This window comes from Glycine max, chromosome 3, assembly GCF_000004515.6.
Source record: "Glycine max cultivar Williams 82 chromosome 3, Glycine_max_v4.0, whole genome shotgun sequence".
Classification (NCBI taxonomy): Eukaryota; Viridiplantae; Streptophyta; class Magnoliopsida; order Fabales; family Fabaceae; genus Glycine; species Glycine max.
The window spans coordinates 17,009,017-17,014,794 of NC_016090.4; the positions used below are offsets into that span (position 1 = coordinate 17,009,017).

Below are 5,778 nucleotides of genomic sequence, written 5' to 3' on the forward strand. Positions count from 1 at the left end.
TTTAGTGTATGACTAGAGGAAATCCATCTGACTTACAACCCTTTGATCCTGAGATAGATAGGACATTTCATAGATTAGTTAGACATCATTTAGTACCTTTTGAGCATCTTGAGCATTTTGATATTGGTGATTTTGAGCATTATAATTTTGAACATTCTGATTTTGTACATTCTGAGAATATGGCACAACCTCCACCCTGTGAGAGGACTCTAAGGGAAATGGCTGCACCTGATTTCACCTACAAAAGCTTGTGCATCCAATACCCTGATGAGGATGTCCCATATGTTCTTAACACTGGACTGATCCATTTGCTTCCAAAGTTACATGGCCTTGCAGGTGAAGACCCACACAAGCATTTGAAAGAATTCCATATTGTCTGCTCCACCATGAAACCACCAGATGTCCAGGAGGATCACATATTTCTGAAGGCCATTCCTCATTCTTTAGAAGGAGTGGCAAAGGACTGGCTATATTACCTTGCTCCAAGGTCCATCACGAGTTGGGATGACCACAAGAGAGTATTCTTAGAAAACATTTTCCCTGCTTCCAGGACCACGACCATCAAAAAGGATATTTCAGGTATTAGACAACTCAGTGGAGAGAGCCTATATGAATACTGGGAGAGATTTAAAAAATTATGTGCCAGTTGCCCTCACCACCAGATTTCAGAGCAGCTTTTTCTCCAATATTTTTATGAAGGACTCAGCAACATGGAGAGAAGTATGATAGATACTGCCAGTGGTGGAGCCCTAGGAGACATGACCCCTGCTGAAGCCAGAAATTTAATTGAGAAGATGGCTTCAAACTCCCAGCAATTTAGTGCCAGAAGTGATGTTATTGTCATTAGAGGAGTGCATGAAGTAGCCACGAATTCATCAGGTGAGACTAAGAAGCTTGAAGGTAAACTAGATGCCTTGGTTAACCTGGTAACCCAACTGGCCATGAATCAAAAATCTGCACCTGTTGCCAGACTCTGTGGTTTATGCTCCTCTGCCGAGCACCACACAGACCTTTGACCTTCTGTGCAACAATCTGAAGCAATTGAACAGGCTGAAGCTTATGCTGCAAACATCTACAACAGACCTCCTCAACCTCAACAGCAAAATCAGCCACAACAGAATAATTATGACCTCTTCAGCAACAGGTACAATCCCGGATGGAGGAATCATCCCAACCTTAGATGGTCGAATCCTTCACAACAGCAGCAACAACAACAACAACAACAGACTCATTTTCAAAATGTTGCTGGCCCAAACAGACCATACGCTCCTCCACCAATCCAGCAGCAACAACAACAATAGCCCCAAAAATAGCAAACAGATGAGGCCCCTCCGCAACCTTCCCTTGAAGAACTTGTGAGGCAAATGACTATGCAAAACATGCAGTCTCAGCAAGAGACCAGAGCCTTCATTCAGAGCTTAAATAATTAGATGGGACAGTTGGCTACACAGTTAAATCAACAACAGTCCCAGAATTTTGATAGATTACCTTCTCAATCTGTCCAGAATCCAAAAAATGTGAGTGTCATTACATTGAGGTCAGGAAAGCAATGTCAACGACCTCAACCAGTAGCATCTTCCTCATCCGCCAATGAACCTGCCCAACCTCACTCTACTCCAGAAAAAGATGATGACAAAAATTTAAAGAGTAAGTTACCTAACAATTTCTATGCAAGTGAATCTAAAGAGAAGCAGCATATCCCTCTTCCATTCCCTCCAAGAGCAATTTCCAACAAAAAAATGGAAGAGGCAGAGAAGGAGATCTTGGAAACATTTAGGAAAGTAGAGGTAAACATACCTTTGCTAGATGCAATAAAGCAAATTCCAAGATATGCTAAATTCTTGAAGGAGCTGTGCACTAATAAGCGGAAGCTTAAAGGAAGTGAAAGAATTAGTATGGGCAGAAATGTCTCCGCATTGATTGGTAAATTTGTTCCCCAAATCCCTGAAAAATGTAAAGATCCAGGTACATTCAACATACCTTGTATTATAGGGAACAATAAGTTTGACAATGCCATGCTAGATTTAGGAGCTTCTGTTAGTGTTATGCCTCTGTCTATTTTTAATTCTCTATCTCTAGGTCCTTTGCAGTCAACTGATGTGGTAATTCATTTAGCTAATAGAAGTGTTGCATATCCTGCTGGTTTCATAGAGGATGTCTTAGTTAGAGTTGGTGAGCTGATTTTCCCTGTTGATTTTTATATTTTAAATATGGAGGAGGGATTTTCTAAAGGATCAGTTCCCATCATTCTAGGCAGACCTTTTATGAAAACTGCTAAAACTAAGATAGATGTATATGCAAGCACATTATCTATGGAGTTTGGTGATATAACTGTTCATTTTAATATTCTTGATGCTATGAAACACCCATCTGAAGATCTTTTTGTATTTCGTGTTGAAATAATTGACCATATTGTTGATGAATACATGACTGATCTTCATTCTAATCTACATGCATGTCACTCTTCATGCATTGAATCTGAATTTGTACTTGATCATATGTTTGAATTTGATGCTGAGAGTGAATCTGAATTTGATATTGATTACATGTCTGCTGATGTTTTACCTCTTGAGATTGATTTTATAGAGTCAGATAGAACTAACCATGTTTCAGGAAGTACACATACCTCTGACTTTCTTTATGAGGTACAAGCTGAGAAACCATCTCTTTCTACCACTATCCAACCATCCACACCAGAATTGAAGCCTCTGCCATCAAATTTAAAATATGCTTACTTGGATGATAGCAAAAGTTTTCCAGTAATTATATCTGCCTCCCTTGTTGATGAGAAAGAGGAGAAGTTGTTATCAGTTCTCAAGAAGCATAAGAAGGCTATAGGCTGGACCCTAGCGGACATTCCTGGTATTAGCCCATCCACATGTATGCATCGAATAAATTTAGAAGATGGGGCTAAAGCAGTAAGACAGCCATAGAGAAGACTCAACCTGGTGATTCTTGATGTAGTGAAGAAGAAGGTAACCAAGCTTTTGCAAGCTGGAATCATTTATCCTATCTCTGACAACCAATGGGTGAGTCCCGTCCAGGTAGTTCTAAAGAAAACTGGCCTCACAGTGATAATAAATGAGAAGGAGGAGCTGATTCCTACTCGGGTGCAGAACATTTGGAGAGTATGCATCGACTATAGGAGGCTGAACCAGGTTACCAAAAAGGACCATTTTCCACTGTCATTCATTCATCAGATGCTTGAACGCTTGACAGGTAAATCTCACTACTGTTTCCTTGATGGTTTTTCTGGTTATATGCAAATCACTATTGCTCCTGAGGATCAGGAAATGACAACATTCACCTGCCCCTTCGGCACTTTTGCCTATAGGAGGATGCCTTTCAGCCTATGCAATGCCCCTGGTACCTTCCAGCGGTGCATGATTAGTATTTTTAGTGATTTTTTAGAAAATTTCATAGACGTGTTTATGAATGATTTCACTGTATATGGATCCTCTTTTGATATTTGTTTGCATAGTTTGGAAAAGGTTTTGAATAGATGCACTGAAACTAACCTTGTTCTAAATTTTGAAAAATGTCATTTTATGGTTGAGCAAGGTATAGTTTTAGGCCACATTATTTCCAATAAGGGCATTGAAGTAGATCCTGCAAAAAAATTTGTTATTTCACAATTGCCTTACCCCTCATGCGTGTGAGAGGTTTGATCTTTCCTTGGTCATGCAGGATTCTACAAGCGCTTTATAAGAGATTTTAGCAAGGTAGCCCTTCCACTATCCAACTTGTTGCAAAAGGAGGTGGAGTTTGACTTTAATCATAAATGCAAAAAGGCTTTTGATTGCCTCAAGTGTGCGGTGACTACCACCCCCTATCATTCAAGCACCTGATTGGATAGCCCCATTTGAGCTAATGTGTGATGCATCCAATTACACATTGGGGGTTGTCCTTGCTCAAATGATCTCCTTACTTCAACTTACTTCTTTTCCGCCATGACTTCGGGAGTTTTTCTTTTCCTATCTCCTTCTTTGCTTTTATTACAGTTGTCTGATTCTATTTGATGGTTTAATTTCTTTTAATCTTTTAATTGTGCCACATTGAGGACAATGTGTTGTTTAAGTATGGGGGGAGTGTGTTATTTGGTTTCGGTTTTGTTAGTCGTGTTAAATTAGTTTAATTTTGTTTGTTTTGTTGGGTTCTAGTTTAATTTTGTTAGTTTTGTTGTGTTAAATTTGCATGTTTGTCTTTGAATTATAGGATATGTTCAAGTAATGGGTAATTGTTCTGAAAATAAAAGTCTCTTGACATTTTGTGACTTGAAATCCTTGTTTTTCCTTTACATGTAATGATAGTTTTGAAAGCTCAATTTGAAAGTGATAAGTTTACCTTTGTGAGAATTCGAGCCATCCATCATCATAATCTTTTGGTGTGTTTTGCCCCATTGATTGCTTGCACAATAGCCTTGGCTTGATTCTTGTTGATGCTTCCTAATTCACATGCATATTTGGAAATGATTTAGGCAATTTCATTCTTATAAGCTTCTAGCCAAATGGACTTACCTTGAATTAATTCCTTTGATAGCCCCTTTGAGCCTATTTTCCCCTTTCTTTGTTTTGAAGCTCATAACAAGCCTTAAGTGAAAAACCATGATATCACCTTACCCTTAAGGAATTTTGGAGCTTTGAAATTGTTTTGGGAATAAGCTAGGAATAAGTGTGGGGGGTATGCTTCATTGGAAGATATGATTTTTGGCCATGCTTAATGTTTTATTTTTGCCATGCTTGATGTATATATATATTGCCTAGTTCTTTCTTTAATCTTCAATTTCGTACTGTTCAATCAAAAAATAAAAAATAAAAAAAATGAAAAATGAAAAAAAAAAGAAAAAGAAGAAGATGAAAAGAAGTGAAGTTGAATAAATAAGGTCTTGATATGAGAACTTGATTTGGGAGCCTTGGTTGATTTTGTTGATATTAGAGGGTTTGGGTTTACTACGTGTGCTTAATTTCCACTTATTCCCCATTGCTCCTCTATTCCTTTGGGATTTAGCTACTTATTCCATATTTTTCTTCCCTACCTTGTCCTTGGCCCCATTACAATCTTTAAAGACCTTTTGATCCTCATATGCATGTGTTGTCAAGTCGTTTGTCAATTTTAGAATTTTGCCAAGTGATCGAGGCCGTACCTGAATCAAATAATCATGAAAATGCAGTAACTAGGAAGTGATCCTAGGTCGTTTCCCAACGAGCAATGATAAACCAAATGTTCATAATATACTTGCAGCAATAGTTACGATTGGGGGGGTTTGTTTGTTTTGTGATTTAAAGAATAGAACAAGTAAATTGGAATACGGAACTAATAATATTAAAAACGGTTGTTTCCTCTGATTCAGAAGCCATTCTCTTGTCCTGGGTTATGGAGAATTTGTCCCTAACAGTTAACCACTTAATCCAACCCTATTTCAATTTACTAAGCGAAAATCAACTTAGGGTTGTCAATACGTGATTAGGCAACACATACACCAATTAACCCTTCGTCCATTAAGCATGAACGCAAGTTAGGCTCAAAGGCAATTAATCGAACACGAAGCGTGCACAGATTAATATTAACGAATGTGGGTTAACTGGTGAAGGGAAAACTGTCAGGAAGCCACATTATAAACAAAACCTCAAAGAGAGTTGAGCTTCGTCCTCAAAAGGAAACAACACCAGAATATTTAGCCTTCCATAGATTCAAACAGAAAACGTAAATGAAACTAAAAGCAAAAACGTAAATGAAGCAGAAACGTAAATGAAAGCAGAAGAAGAAACAAGAACGAAA

At 38.2% G+C, this 5,778-nt stretch overlaps 1 non-coding gene across 1 annotated transcript; it reads right to left on the minus strand.

The window, feature by feature from the left end:
- Positions 1-557: 557 nt before the first annotated feature.
- Positions 558-664, minus strand: LOC113001344 (small nucleolar RNA R71). The gene has a single exon (XR_003266661.1). It is a non-coding gene; the product is annotated as a small nucleolar RNA R71 (small nucleolar RNA).
- Positions 665-5,778: the final 5,114 nt, after the last annotated feature.